Source organism: Nematolebias whitei, chromosome 22, assembly GCF_014905685.2.
Source record: "Nematolebias whitei isolate Nwh7 chromosome 22, NemWhi1, whole genome shotgun sequence".
NCBI classification, from domain to species: Eukaryota; Metazoa; Chordata; class Actinopteri; order Cyprinodontiformes; family Rivulidae; genus Nematolebias; species Nematolebias whitei.
The window spans coordinates 31762087-31777332 of NC_056519.1; positions in this window are offsets into that span (position 1 = coordinate 31762087).

Genomic DNA, 15246 nt, shown 5'->3' on the forward strand with positions numbered 1-15246 from the left:
TATATATATATATATATATATATATATATATATATATATATATATATGTGTACACACACACATACACACACACACACATATATATATATACACATATATACAAACCGGATTCCAAAAAAGTTGGGCCACTAAACAAATTGTGAATAAAAACTGAATGCAATGATGTGGAGGTGCCAACATCTAATATTTTATTCAGAATAGAACACAAATCACAGATCAAAAGTTTAAACTGAGAGAATGTATCATTTTAAGGGAAAAATCTGTTGTTTCCAAATTTCATGGCGTCAACAAATCCCAAAAAAGTTGGGACAAGTCCATTTTTACCACTGTGTGGCATCCCCCCTTCTTCTTACAACACTCAACAGACGTCTGGGGACAGAGGAGACCAGTTTCTCCAGTTTAGAAATAGGAATGCTCTCCCATTCATGTCTAATACAGGCCTCTAACTGTTCAATCGTCTTGGGCCTTCTTTGTCGCACCTTCCTCTTTATGATGCTCCAAATGTTCTCTATAGGTGAAAGATCTGGACTGCAGGCTGGCCATTTCAGTACCCGGATCCTTCTCCTACGTAGCCATAATGTTGTGATTGCTGCAGAATGTGGTCTGGCATTATCATGTTGAAAAATGCAGGGTCTTCCCTGAAAGAGATGACGTCTAGATGGGAGCATATGTTGTTCTAGAACCTGAACATGGTTCTCTGCATTAATGGTGCCTTTCCAGACATGCAAGCTGCCCATTTACCATTTACCCTTACGCACAGCGATTGTTCCAGATTCTCTGAATCTTTTGATGATGTTATGCACGGCTGATGATGATACTTATAAGTCTTTGCTATTTTACGCTGGGTAACACCATTCTGGTATTGCTACACTATCTTTCTGCGCAACAATGGTGGAATTGGTGATCCTCTTACCATCTTGGCTTCTGAGAGACACTGAATCTCTGAGAAGCTCTTTTTATACCCAATCATGTTGTCAATTGACCTAATTAGTGTTAATTGGTCTTTCAGCTGTTCGTTATATGCTCAATTTCCTTTTTCCAGCCACTTATTGCTACTTGTCCCAACTTTTTGGGGGATTTGTTGACACTGTGAAATTTTGAATCAACATTTTTCCTTTAAAATGTTAAATTGACTCAGATTAAACTTTTGATCTGTCATCTGTGTTATATTACGAATAAAATATTGACATTTGCCATCTCCACATCATTGCATTCAGTTTTTATTCACAATTTGTTTAGTGTCCCAACTTTTTTGGAATCCGGTTTGTACATATACTAACTTCCGGTCAGATGGCGCCCATGTACATGGCTTGCAATCCACCTCTGCTGATGGTGTTCGGATTATTTTTGTTTTGTTAGTTTTTTATCTGTGATATACCATACCACTTTATTTATAAAGCACTGAAAACAGCTACAAGGCCAACCAAAGTGCTGTACAAACAGAACAGGTAACACACCAAGCAAAATACAAATATAAACTCACTGCTTGATGTATGACCGACAACAGCGTTTGGATCTTCGTTTTTCTGTCACCGATGTCGCTTGTTTGGAACAATATGAGCGTACCTCTGGACACCCCCCTCCTCCCCCCCTGCTGGCGGACATGCCAGCTTACCTCCGCTGCGCTCCTCACCTCCCTGCCCGGAGACATCGCTTCAGACTCCGGGGAAAACGTGCTGGGTGGCTGGTAAAGCTTAAAGCCCTGCGCGCTGCATCTTCCTCTTCAGCTGGTGGTCATGGTTTCTATCGCCAGCTTCCCGTGTGCCCGGACCAGGTAAACAACGGGAGTTGTCAGCCGGTGCGCAGCTCGGGCCGACCCGGAAGGGCTGTTATTGAAAACCTGAGGCCACTGATGCGCACGAACTTCACCGCTGCTGGCTCCACTTTGGACAGTATCCGGATGTGTTTGGTCAATGCAAGATCTATTACCAACAAAACTTTTATCCTCAGGGATTACTTTCAAGAGCACAATTTGGACTTTTTCTGCATCACAAAGACTTGGATGTCTCCGGGTGAGTCCAGCTCCTTGACGGAATTATTGCCACCGAACTGTCTGTATTTTAACGCCCCGCGGCCATCAGGCCGGCGCGGTGGTGGATTATTAACAATATTCAAATCAACTTTTGACTGTAAACAACTGCCCATCCCAGTTTCCCGCGAAAACTTTGAGCTGAGCGTCTTTGAACTCAGCCATTCGCCTTCGACTTTTTGTGCACTCATTTACCGCCCACCTCGGTCTAAGGATTTCATAAATGAGTTTTATGACTTCTTGGCTGAAATCACACCAAAATATAATCATGTTTTCATTATTGGGGACTTTAATTTGCACGTGTGCTGTCAGGAGAAGCCCTTGGATAAAGACTTTTTAGATTTATTGGACTCATGTAATCTAACTCAGCATGTAAACGGTCCCACCCAAGAGCACAGACATACACTGGACCTTGTTTTAACTCGTGATGTGACTGTTAGTAATCTTGAAATTGGTGATAATGTATTTTCAGACCACATGCCAGTCCAAGTCAAGTCAACTTTATTTATAGAGCACATTTAAAACAGAACCTGTTATCAAAGTGCTTAACAACACGACAATCAATGAGTAAATTAAAGAGAAAAATATATATACAATACACTAATAATAATAACTGAAGAATTAAAAAAAGTATTTAAAACACAGGGTCACAGATTAAAAAACACTAGATCAATTTACACTGTATGAAATGCCTGTGAGGACAGATGTGTTTTAAGCAGGGATTTGAAGTGAGGAATGGAGGTGGCCTGCCTGATGTTGGGGGGAAGGTTGTTCCAGAGTTTGGGGCCCATGACTGAAAAAGCCCGATCTCCTCTGAGCTTCAGTCTTGTTTTTGGAACAGCCAAAAGCAGCTGATCGGATGATCTCAGGGCCCAAGAGGGAACGTAAGGTTCCAGAAGCTCAGAGAGGTAAAGGGGTGCGAGGACATTTAGGCATTTGAAGGTCAACAGAAGAATTTTAAAAACTATCCTTGTACGAACAGGGAGGACAGAACTGGTGTAATATGTTCAGACCTACGAGTTCCGGTTAAAAGCCGAGCAGCAGCATTCTGGACGAGCTGAAGACGTGAGGTGGAGGCCTGGCTGACCCCAACAAATAGTACGTTGTAATAGTCCAATCGGGTCGTGACAAAGGCGTGGACTAGTTTCTCAAGGTCGGGTCTGGACAACACTGGCTTGAGCTTAGCTACCTGTCTGAGTTGGAAGAAGCTTTTCTGCAGAACAGAGTTGATTTGTTTGTCAAACTTGAAGTCAGAGTCTAAAACCATCCTGAGATTTTTACCAGACTGCTTCAGATATGGCTGAAGAGAGTCCAGGTCGACAGGATCAGTGGTGGCAGTTGAGCTAGGGCTAAAAACAATTACTTCAGTCTTGTCATTGTTAAAACTTAAGAAATTTGAAGCCATCCAGGCCTTAATGTCGTCCAGACATTTTAACAGAGGGTGAATGGATCAAACATTTGCTGGTTTCACAGGCAGGTAGATCTGACAGTCATCAGCATAGCAATGGAATGAAAGACCATGTTTCCTCAGGATGGACCCCAGTGGGAGCAAATAAAGTGAGAACAGAAGGGGTCCAAGAATCGAACCCTGTGGGACCCCACAAGAAAGAGGTAATGAGGCGGATATATTATTCCCAACCTTGACACAGAAACTCCTGTCACTCAGGTATGAGCGGAACCATTCTAATGCAGCACCTGTAATCCCAACCCACTGTTCCAGCCGTGATATAAGGATACTGTTGTCAACAGTATCAAAAGCAGCAGTAAGGTCCAGGAGCACAAGTACCACAAATTGACCAGAATCGTTTGATATCATAATGTCATTACAAACCCTTACTAATGCTGTTTCAGTGCTGTGGAGTTGCTTAAAACCAGATTGAAAAATCTTGAAGATTCTGTTCTCATTCAAAAACTTGTTTAATTGAATGAAAACTATTTTCTCCAGGATTTTGGACAGGAAGGGAAGTTTTGAGATTGGTCTGAAATTTGAGCAAGTCGAAGGGTCAAGTCCAGGTTTCTTAATTAACGGATGAACTACTGCATGTTTGAAAACATCGGGAACCACACTTGTCACAATACTACTATTTACAATAGTAAGAACAGAGGGTCCAATCATGGGTAGAACTTGTTTGAAAAACGACGCAGGAATGGGGTCAGCGGGGGAACCGGAAGGTTTCATCTGACCAACGACTTTGTTTAGAAATGGGTTCAAACTGTTTGAAGACAGCTGAGCAAGGGACAAAGACAGAGGGATCAGTTGTGGACTGGGGGATGCCCTAATCAACTCTACCTTATCAGCAAAGTATCTGGTAAAGTTGTTGCAGATGTCAACGGAGGCCTCCATGCTGACAGACCGAGGCACGTTTGAGCTGAGCGTCTTTGAACTCGGCCATTCGCCTTCGACTTTTTGTACACTCATTTACCGCCCACCTCGGTCTAAGGATTTCATAAATGAGTTTTCTGACTTCCAGTTCTAGTCCAGTTTGTGTTCACCCTCCCCCTCCTAACTCCTAAGCCGTGCATTCCTACACGTCGCAGCCGGACCATTAACCATTTCCCTGCCGCAAGTTTCACAGATGTTTAGAACTCTGAAATGATAATTCAGCCCCCGGTGTTTCTCATAACCACTGAGGAGCTGACATCCCAGTTCAACTCTGTCTTCTTAAAGACTCTGGATCATGTTGCGCCTGTTAAAACTAAAAAATCAAAACTCAGAGCAGAACGTTTGCTGAGTGACGTCACCAAGGCCATTAGGCAGCAGTGCAGGAGGGCAGAGCGCAAATGGAAGAAAGACAGGCTGCAGGTCTCTTTTCAAATACTTAAAGAGAGTTGGCGCCGTTATCAGAAAGCAGTGAAAGCTGCTAAATCCAAATACTTTTCTGATATCATTACCTCAAACTCTCACAACCCACGTGTCCTCTTCTCTACCCTAAACTCTGTTCTTCACCTTACTGAACCATCACCTCTGGAAGCCTCGACTGAACTGTGCGAGAACTTCCTACATTTCTTTTTGGAAAAAATTGCGACCACCCGGGCTCTCATTTCCCCTCCAACTCATGACCCATCCATCCCACCTCAATCTGTAGCTCTTTTTGACCATTTTGAACCCATCACCCTATCTTCTCTAGAGCAGGTCATGTGCAGTTGAAACAGTCTGGTTCCCCCTTTGATGTGGTCCTCCCTCGACTACTAAAGGAGGTTTTTCCAACTCTAGGTCCGTCCATTCTTGCCATAGTAAACAGTAGTTTATCCACTGGCGTGGTGCCAAAAACCTTTAAACATGCTGCTGTCCAGCCTCTCCAGAAAAAAACAAACCTTGACCCCTCAGTCATATCCAACTTCCGGCCTATCTCCAAACTCCCATTTGTTTCTAAAATACTGGAGAAAACAGTTGAGTCCCAGTTGAAGTGCTTCCTGGAGGAACACGCCATCTTAGAGCTATTCCAATCTGGCTTTAAACTTCGCCATAGCACTGAAACTGCCCTGCTGAAGGTCTTGAATGACATTTTCTTAACCACTGATACCGGTGATTCTGTGCTGCTTGTCCTATTGGACCTCACAGCCGCCTTTGACACCATCGACCATGAGATCCTCATTGCTAGGTTGGAGCAGTGGGTGGGCATCACAGGATCAGCCCTCAATTGGTTCAGATCTTACCTCACTAACAGATCATTTTTGTGTCTCCATCAAGGATTTTAGTTCCGCAGAGGCAGAGCTTAAATGGAGGGTTCCGCAGGGGTCCATGCTGGGTCCCCTCCTATTCTCTTTATACCTGCTGCCACTTGGCGCCATTTTCATTATCATCAAACTGACCCGTTTTTCGAACCGGACTAAAGCTGGTCCTCCTTCCAACCGAATTCGGTGTTCAGTGACTCAGAGAGCTGGACGGGACCGTCCCAAAAAAATATTTTGGCCCAGGACCGATCGGCCACTCCCCCCCATCGGTCACTCTGAGCGCACCCTGCTGGCCAGGTGACCCCTCGAGCTGGGGAGTCGACGCACGAAGGTCCGATGTTTTTTCTCTCTCTCTCTGAACCTCAACAAACTCTTATCTGGACCTTTGTGGTTCTACCTGGTTCCGACAAATATCGCCGGGTGGTATTTCGCTGGTTTTCAGCTGGACTGGCCCTCGTGGTGTCTCCATAGGTGTGGGGGAAGTGTACCTGTGTCCCTCGAATTGGACCAGAACCGAACCGAGGTGGCTGTGGGGAAATTCGTCTTCTACAGAGCCGGTCTCAGCTTCAGTGAGCAGCCCGTTACTTTTACTGAAAGACGATCCACCTCCGTGGAGCCGTTGTGTTCACCTGGAGGAGACGCTCCGGTGCTTTGAAGCGCCGCCGGACCGGAGCAGAACCGCGCCGCCGGACTGGGCCGCCAGGCTGCCAGACCGGAGCAGAACCGCGCTGCCAGACTGGGCCGCCGGACCGGAGCAAAACCGGGCCAGGGATATCTTCAGCCTCTTCGTCTCTCGTGCTTGGAGCGCCGGAGCCGAACTGGAGCAGAACCGGACCGAACCAGTTGCCGACTTCAGCCTCAGCCTCTCCGGTCAGTCTCGCTTTTCACCGGGGGTGCCCCGTGCTGTCGGGTGCTGAGAAGCGGAGGAGCAGCGTGGAGGAGCAGCGTGAAGGAACGGGTCTGCGTGGTGCTCGAGTGAAGTTCGGAGTTTGTATCGGAGCTGCTGCAGGCCTCCATCCAAACTCACCTGGATAATAATTAATTTTATTCCGGATCACGCTGTTGGCCCCTGTTGACCTGAAACGAGCTAGGATCATGTCTTTCACTTCAGGAGGATTTTCTGGCAGCACGCTCTGCTATTTGCTGCAAATTTTCTGTTTCTGTTTCGGCCTGTTGATTCTGGACCCAGCTTCTGTTTCTCATGGGAGCATCCATCCATCCATCCATCCTTCTTCACAGGGGGGCCGGAGCCCCCCTCAGCCCGACTCAAACTGCAGTTGGGCCACCTCATCGGGTTTGTTTGCCCATTTGAACTGTGACGTTTTATGGTCTGAAACTTTTCTGCATCATTATTATTATTGTCACTATTTTCAGTTCTCAGATTATCTGGAGTCACTGAATCTTGTTAATACACCTGAATCTGTCCATCAGATCCCTCTGGGATCTGTCTCACTTTGACTGGCATCGTATTCTGTTAACTGATGACGTGAACTCCGCTTGGAACTATTTCCATAATAATTTCATTTATTTCCTGAACATACATGCTCCTTTTCGTCAGTTCAGAATAAAGGGACGAGACAGCCCCTGGTTTACTCCTGAGCTAGCTGACCTCCTGCACAGGAGAGATCATCTTTGGGCTGCAGCGAGAAAATCAGACTCAGACACTGATTGGTTGAGTTTTCGACAGATGAGGAATAAATGCACAACTGCTGTCAAAGCAGCAAAACGCAACTATTTCTTATCTCAGACTTCCAAAAATCTAAATGACCCTAACAGATTCTGGAAAACAATTAAATCTCTCTCAGGCACCCCCCAGTCATCTGACCTCCCATCACAACTTCTCATTAACTCTGTTCCTGTGTCAAATAAGCACGAGATCCTGAACTGTTTCAACAAACATTTTGTTGCTTCTGGTTCTTTACTAATGGAAAATCAGCCACTTCACTTAATAACCAAACTTCTACAAATCAAATCCCTCCTACAAGTCAATCCTCAGTTAATCACAGCTTCTCTTTTTCTCCATTCTCAGTCAGTGAGGTTAATAAACTGTTAAAAGATCTTGATCCTAAAAAATCTGCAGGTCCAGATGAACTTCCACCTTATTTCTTAAGGCTGGCTGCTCATATCATCACAGTCCCTGTGACCCACATCTTCAATCTCTCCATAAGACAAAACTCCATCCCAGACACTTGGAAAACAGCCTTTGTTCTTCCTTTGCTGAAGGGAGGTGACCCCACCTCACTGAACAACTATCGACCAATCTCTAAACTCTGCATTTTAGCCAAGGTTCTAGAAAAACTGATAAACTCTCAAATCAAAAATTACCTGGACTCATTTAACATCTTACCTCCACATCAATCTGGTTTCAGGAAACAACACAGCACAACCACTGCTTCACTGAAGGTTCTTAATGACGTTGTTGAAGCACTGGATGCTAAGGATTATTGTGCTGCACTTTTCTTAGACCTGTCTAAAGCTTTTGACACTGTGGATCATAACATCTTGTGTCATAAACTCTCAGAAATTGGTTTCTCAGAACACAACATTGGTTGGTTCTCTAACTATCTTTCAGACCGGAGGCAATGTGTTCAACATAATGGTACTTCCTCCAGTTATTTAACAGTCAACAATGGTGTACCACAAGGCTCAGTCTTAGGACTAACCCTCTTTACAATCTACATACATAATGTAGGTGAAAACATCCCTAATGCATCCATACATTTCTATGCTGATGACACAGTTGTTTATTGTTGAGCTAAAACAGTTGCTAAGGCTTTCCAGCTTTTGAAATCTGCATTTAACTACATCCAGACTGATTTGTTTCACCTCAAACTTGTCCTAAATGCCGAAAAAACCAAAGGGATGCTTTTTTCAAATAGGAAGTTGGTCCCAGCAGTTCTTCCTCCGATTTTATCCTCAAATGGTGTCCCCATTGAGTTTGTTGATTCCTATAAATATTTGGGTATCTTGGTCGACTCACATCTTTCTTTTAAGCTCCATGTGGAAAACTTGGTAAAGAAACTGAAAGTTAAACTGGGTTTCTTTTTCAGAAACAAATCCTGTCTAACCCTGAATGCTAGAAAACGCCTTGTATCTGTGACCTTCCTTCCCTCCATTGATTATGGTGACATTATTTACATGAACGCTCCTACAAGAACCCTGCAGATGTTGGATGCTGTCTATCATGGTGCACTAAGATTCATAACTGGCTGTGATTATCGTACCCACCACTGCACCCTGTATTCACTGGTTAACTGGACATCATTAACTTCACGCAGACTCTCTCACTGGTATATTTTCATCTTTAAATCACTTCTTGGTCTGTTGCCTTCATACATCTCCTCCTACATGTCTCTGCGTGAGTGCAGCTACAGCGTGCGCTCTCAGGACATCATTACCTGCAGTGTTCCCTCAGTGAGGACTGAACTAGGCAAAAGGGCCTTCTCCTACTCCGCTCCAGTTTCCTGGAATATCTTACAAAAAGATTTGAAGCTCTCGACTTTGACCTCTCTAAGCGTCTTTAAGAATCTGTTGGACTCCTGGCAGGGTCCAATGCAGACATGTTCCTGTTTTTAGTTTTCTACATTTGTCTTGGAATCTAGCTGTTTTTTGTTTTGTTACCTTTTCCTTTTAGCCATCCTTTTTGTTAAAAAAAAACAAAAAAAAAACTGTAGTATGAGTTTTTATAACTGTTTATTGTTGTTGCTGTTGTCCATTGTTGTCATCTTTCTTTGTTGAAATCAGGTCTCTCTTGTAAATGAGTCCTCGAGGCTCAATGGGATTTACCTGTATAAATAAAGGTTGATTGATTTTCCAGAAACACAACATACCCTTCCACTTCTACGCTGATGACTGTCAAATTTACTTCCCCCAAAGACACAATGGCACGACTGCCTGGCTGACATCAGGGACTGGATGGCTTTACATTTCTTAAGTTTCAATGAAAAGAAGTCTGAAGTAATGTTGTTCCCTCCCAGTGACACAATCACAAACCACTGCATCGACCTCTCTGTTCTAACCCTGTCAGAAAAACAAAGAGTCACTAATCTGGGCGTGATAATGGACCCTTCCCTGAAACTTAATAATGATGTAAACATGATTGTTAAATCATGTTTCTTCCAACTGAGGCGGCTGTCTAAACTGAAGCCCATATTGTCCAAAAAGAACCTGGAGACAGTAATACATGTATTCATTACATCTAGGCTTGATTACTGCTATTCGCTCCTGTTTGGTATCAGTCAGACCTCCATAGCACGACTACAACTTGTCCACAATGGCGCAGCCCAATTTTAACCAGTACAGGCAAAAGAGAGCACATTACTCCAGTTTTGGCCTCACTGCACTGGTTACCGGTTCACTTTCGAATCCAGTTCAAAATACTCCTGTATGTCTACAAATCACTGAACAGTCCCCCCCCCCCCCACAGCCGTATGTCCCACCACGTTCCCTGAGGTCAGCGGACCAGTTGCTCCTCACAGTTCCAGGAATTAATCTTGTGCGCAGAGGTGACAGGGCCTTCTCTGTAGCAGGACCAAGACTCTGGAACGAGTTACCTCTGCTTGTCAGACAGGCCCCCTCCCCTCCCTCTCGGTTTTCAAGTCCTGTTTAAAAACCCACTACTATTCAGTAGCTTTCAACACCAGATGATCTGTGTTTTGATCCTGTATGCTCCACAATGGTTTGTCGTCATTATCTGCATCGTATTTATGTCTATATTCTGATTTACTTCATTTTGTATATTGCTTTGTGTGTTACCTGTTGTTCTGTCTGTACAGCACTTTGGTTGGCCATGTCGCTGTTTTATCAATTATAAAATCAACTAAAATCAGTGATACATGATAACTTGTGTCTAATACTGCTTAGGTGGAAAATAAAGACCTAAAATCTAACTTGTGTTTCTTCTAAAATAGGCTAAAATTTAAGACTGAGACTGGAGAGTGGGGAAAAAAAACAACCTTGTTTGGTTCTGTGAAACTCACCTGGTCTGAAGTCATGACCCCACTGGCTGCAGCAGTGCACCTCATCCACAGCTATTCGACTCAGCAACTTGGAATTGTAGGCTTTCTCCAAACGAGACATGAGCAGCTTGCTCTTGGCGATCCTCTCTGGTGTCACATACAGCAACTTGAAAGGATTCTTTGGATCAGTCATTCCTGCCATAACAGCCTTAGAATGTTCCTGGGAATGTTACAAAATACATCTTTGCTTTGAAAAGCTTCATAAAATATCATGATTTTGGTTTGTATCTGACAATATCAGGCATTTTCTAAAAAAAAACGCAGTCTTAATGAAAAGTCCAAGTGAAAAAAAACACAGGCTTTCTGTCAGCTCTATTTAGACAGAGACTTAGACAGGACTCAGTCCAATTCCATTGAAAAGGTATCAGCATCCAGCTCCTGAGAAACTAAACATAAACTTAATCTATTTAAGCAAATCATTATAGAAGAGACATAGCTTCTGGAGCGCCCACATTATTACACAATTCATATTTCATATTTTCCTAACAGAACGCTTTCCTCAGACTGCAGGTTAGGTTACTTAGAGTGAATATGAATGTAACGTAGAAAAAAATTATGATTATATTTTTCAGTCACAAGTTTTTCTGCATTATAGTATTTTACAGGTATTGAGCCTCCAATACAGTGCCTTGCGAAAGTATTCGGCCCCCTTGAACTTTTTAACCTTTTGCCACATTTCAAGCTTCAAACATAAAGATATAAAATTTAAATTTTTTGTGAAGAATCAACAACAAGTGGGACAGAATCGTGAAGTGGAATGAAATTTATTGGATGTGTCAAACTTTTTTAACAAATAAAAAACTGAAAAGTGGAGTGTGCAATATTATTCGACCCCTTGCGTTAATACTTTGTAGCGCCTCCTTTTGCTGCAGTTCCAGCTGCAAGTCTCTTGGGGTTTGTCTCTATCAGTTTTACACATGGAGACACTGAAGTTCTGCCCATTCTTCCTGCAGAACAGCTGGAGCTCAGTGAGGTTGGATGGAGAGCGTTTGTGAACAGCAGTCTTCAGCTCTTTCCACAGATTCTCGATTGGATTCAGGTCTGGACTTTGACTTGGCCATTCCAACACCTGGATATGTTTATTTGTGAACCATTCCATTGTAGATGTGTCTTTATGTTTTGGATCATTGTGTTGTTGGAAGATAAATCTCCGTCCCAGTCTCAGGTCTCTTGCAGACTCAAACAGGTTTTCTTCCAGAATTGTCCTGTATTTGGCCCCATCCACCTTCCCATCAATTCTGACCATCTTCCCTGTCCCTGCTGACGAAAAGCAGGCCCAAACCATGATGCTGCCACCACCATGTTTGACAGTGGGGATGGTGTGTTCAGGGTGATGAGCTGTGTTGCTTTTACACCAAACATATCATTTTGCATTGTGGCCAAACAGTTGGATTTTGATTTCATCTGACCAGAGCACCTTCTTCCACATGTTTGGTGTCTCCCAGGTGCTTGTGTCAAACTTTAAACAACACTTTTTATGGATATCTTTGAGAAATGTCTTTCTTCTTGCCACTCTTCCATAAAGGCCAGATTTGTGCAGTGTACGACTGATTGTTGTCCTATGGACAGACTCTCCCACCTCAGCTGTAGATCTCTGCAGTTCATCCAGAGTGATCACGGGCCTCTTGGCTGCATCTCTGATCAGTCTTCTCCTTGTTCCAGATGAAAGTTTAGAGGGACGGCCGGGTCTTGGTAGATTTGCAGTGGTCTGATACTCCTTCCATTTCAATATGATTGCTTGCACAGTGCTCCTTGGGATGTTTAAAGCTTGGGAAATCTTTTTGTATCTAAATCCGGCTTTAAACTTCTCCACAACAGTATCTTGGACCTGCCTGGTGTGTTCCTTGGTCTTCATGATGCTCTCTGCGCTTTGAACAGAACCCTGAGACTATTACAGAGCAGGTGCATTTATACGGAGACTTGATTGCACACAGGTAATCATACATACATACACATACATACACATATACATACATACACATATACACATACATACATATATACATGCATACATATATACAGTACATACATACATACATACACATATGCATACATACATACACACATACATACACATATATACATATACATATACATATATACATATACAAATATACATATACATATATACATACACATATATACATATATACATATATACATACATATATACATATATATGGCAACAAGGCAGTTTTCTACAACCAACAGCAGCTGATTAACATCTCAAAAGCTCAAATAATATCTCAACTACAGCCCCAAATCTCAAGTGAATTGAAAAGGATGTTCTGTGGACGCATTCTCATCTACCTGCCAGCTGTGCTCGAGTGCCTGACCACTGAGATCCTGGAACTAGCAGGAAACACGGCTCATGACAGCGGAAGGACAGGATCGTCCCTCGGCACCTACAGTTGGCGGTCCACAGCGATGAGGAGCTCAGCAGACTGCTGGGAGGAGTGGCCATCGCTCTGGGAGGAGTTCTGCCCAGCATTTGGGTGGTCCTGCAGCCCGAGGGGAACCGAGAGGCCAGACAAGTCTGGGTGGACGGATCGGACGGCATCTGCAGCCAGTTTCTTAGGATCCATTGTGGGATGGACCTTTACAAGAGATCCTTCCTGCCTACAGCCATCTGCATCTATAACATCTTTTAATGAAATGAGGATCACGAGTTACAACAACAAATAATTTCCCTTTGGGATTAATAAAGTATTTTTGAATTGAATTGAATTGAATATATACACATACATACATATATACATATATATACACATATAAATACATATACAAAATGTAACATATACATACATAAAATGATTCCAGAATTGTGCCGCTCAAAGTGGCTGCATGTTGGAGTAGCTCTCACATTCATTCTGAGATTTTGCTTTTGAAAACTTTTAATTACCGTACTCTTTTCTGAATGCAAATAGCTTTTTTTGGATGATTCCTTCCTCTGGTATCAGATGCTCTGCTGCTGGCAGGATTTTTACTGAAACCTTTTTTCTTTTGGACATTTGTTATGATGCGCAACCATAACAGGGTGGTTTTCTACAACTGGGAGCAGCTGATTAACATCTCAAAAGCTCAAATCTCAACTACAGCCCCAAATACCAAATGAGTCGAAAAGGAGGTGCCGTGGATGCATTCCCATCTACCTGGAGGCAGTGCTTGAGTGTCTGACTGCAGAGATCTTGGAGGTAGCGGAAAACGCAGCTTGTGACAGCGGGAGGACCAAGATCATCCTACAGTTAAGTCTGCGGCAACAAGGGGCTTGGCAGGCTGCTTGGAGAAATGGTCATTGCTCAGGGAGAAGTTCTGCCCAACATTCAGGCAGTCCTGCTGCCCAAGAGGATCGAGAGGTCTGCTGGGTCTGGGTGGACAGATTGACATCTGTAGCCAGTTTCTTCGGATCTGCTGTGTGACAGACTGTTACAAGAGATCCTTCCTGACCAAAGACATCAGCACCTAGAACAAGTCTAATGAAACCAAGATGAGCTACAACAACAATTAATTTTCCTTTGGGATTAATAAAGTATATTTGAATTTGAATTGAATTTGAATATATACATATATACAAACCAGATTCCAAAAAAGTTGGGACACTAAACAAATTGTGAATAAAAACTGAATGCAATGAAGTGGAGATGGCAAATGTCAATATTTTATTTGTAATTTAACATAGATGACAGATCAAAAGTTTAATCAGAGTAAATGTAACATTTTAAAGGAAAAATATGTTGATTCAAAATTTCACAGTGTCAACATACCATACCACTTTATTTATAAAGCACTTAAAACAGCTACAAAGCCAACCAAAGTGCTGTACAGACAAAACAACAGGTAACACACAAAGCAAAATACAAAATGAGGCAAATCAGAACACAGACATAAAAACGATGCAGATAATGACGACAAACCAGTGTGGAGCATACAGTTCAATTCAATTCAATTCAAAAATACTTTATTAATCCCAGAGGGAAATTAAATGTTGTTGTAACTCATCATCCTGGTTTCATTAATGAGTTGTTATAGATGCTGATGGCTGTGGGCAGGAAGGATCTCTTGTAGCGTCTGTCCTACGATGGATTTGAAGAAGCCTCTGACTGAAGACACTTTGCTGTTGTATGACAGTCTGATGAAGAGGATGCTGAGGGTTGTCTATAATGTTCTTCATATTATGAAGAATCCTTCTTTGAACAATCATCTCCAAAGGTTCTAGAGGAGTCCCCAGAACTGAGCCAGCCTTCTTTATGAGCTTGTTGATCTTTTTTAAGTCACTTGCTCTGGTGCTGCTCCCCCAGCAGATGATGGCAGAAGAGATGGCACTCTCTACAACAGACTTATAGAAGATATGCAGCATCTTGCTACAAACACTGAAGGACTTCAGCTTCCTCAAGAAGTACAGTCTGCTCTGTCCCTTCTTGTAGACAGCTTCACTGTTGCATCTCCAGTCCAGTCTGTTGTCCAGGTGAACCCCAAGATATTTATACTTCTCCACCACCTCCACTTCTTCTCCCATGATGGAAA